The sequence below is a fragment of the Macadamia integrifolia genome, unplaced genomic scaffold (assembly GCF_013358625.1).
Source record: "Macadamia integrifolia cultivar HAES 741 unplaced genomic scaffold, SCU_Mint_v3 scaffold724, whole genome shotgun sequence".
Classification (NCBI taxonomy): domain Eukaryota; kingdom Viridiplantae; phylum Streptophyta; class Magnoliopsida; order Proteales; family Proteaceae; genus Macadamia; species Macadamia integrifolia.
Genome location: NW_024870525.1, coordinates 229,047 through 230,428, shown reverse-complemented (window position 1 = coordinate 230,428; position 1,382 = coordinate 229,047). Strand labels below are relative to the sequence as shown.

Sequence of the window (1,382 nt, the reverse complement as noted above, 5' to 3'; positions counted from 1 at the left end):
TAATCAGTTTACTTTCGTATTATTAAAAGAAAAAAAATAAAGTGGTTGCTCCTCCCTGTGTTTGACCCGTAGCTACACTGATCCATACGCTTGCAGTTACATTTAAAATCTCAAACAAGTTTTTGGCACCATTGCCGGGGAGATAGTTCCATGTTATTTTGTGCTTTCTTTTAGTAAATCGGAGTGCTTTGCTTTCTTTGTTTTGTTCTTTTCTTTTATTGAATTCCTGAGAAGAACAACTTGCAATAATAGTTGTATCAGTGGAGATCGCTATGCCTCACAGTATGATAAAGACAGGTTTTACCCTATAGCAGGACCTCAGGAATTGACCTGAGCAACCCCGAATCCCTTCTGGTAAGCTCTCAAAAAGCCAAAAAAATAAAAAAATCACTAAAAAAAAGTTTTGCTATCCATTCTTTTGTGCTTGTCTTACTCTAGTTGTGAGTAGTTTTCTATTGCATAAGTGTTAGGTGGGTACATACTACTAAGAATCGGTTAGAAAGAATAAATCCAATAAGTAGTAACTCTATATGTTTGCTCTCTTTAAAACCTTTCAATATGGAAGGCCAACATCAAAATCCTTCACCTAAATCTCTAAAAGATAGGTTCTACCCTGCTAGAATAGCCCAACCTTCCTGCATAGTTCTATCACAAGCCCAAGGCAATAATTTTGAACTCAAATCTCAATACATCACGACGTTGCCCCACTTCCATGGGTTGACCTCTGAGGATGCATACCTATTTCTAAGGGAATTTGAAGAGGTATGTGTTCTAATTAAGATCCAACAGCTTTCTGATGATGCTGTTAAGCTTAGGTTTATAACTTTTGCATTGAAAGACCAAGCTAAGAAGTGGTTGTATGGGTTACCCACAAATTCCATAACCTCATGGGAACAGTTCACAGTTGTCTTCCTTAAGAAGTTTTTCCCAACTTACAAGACCAATAAGCTTAGAAGTGATATCCTTCAGTTTAGGAAAAAGCTTAATGAGTCATTTTTCAAACTTATGGAGAGATTCAAGGATCTACTCCAAGAATGCCCTCACCATAGCCTAAACTTATGGCATTTATGTCAAATAATTTATGAGGGTATTGATGACCCAACTAAACAAATGATAGAGTTTATATGCCCTGAGGGATTCACATCCTTTATAGATGAAGGAAAGGCATAGGAATTCTTACTTGACTTAGCTAAAAAAACCCATGAGTGGGAATCAACCCAAGAGAGTGAAAGAACCATAGGAGGAAAAAGATATTTTATGGATGGGATAGTAGCCAAGGAAGCCCATTTGGATAGCCAAATCAAGAGAATTGAGGCTATTGTTCCTAGAGAGCCATCATCAGTCAATTTGGTTAAGATTTGTGCTTAGTGCCAGTCCCCTGG

At 37.4% G+C, this 1,382-nt stretch overlaps 1 non-coding gene across 1 annotated transcript; it reads right to left on the bottom strand.

Annotated features, from left to right (window-relative positions):
- Positions 1-945: 945 nt before the first annotated feature.
- On the bottom strand, positions 946-1,052 carry LOC122069820. The gene has a single exon (XR_006137546.1). It is a non-coding gene; the product is annotated as a small nucleolar RNA R71 (small nucleolar RNA).
- Between the last annotated feature and the right edge of the window lie 330 nt (positions 1,053-1,382).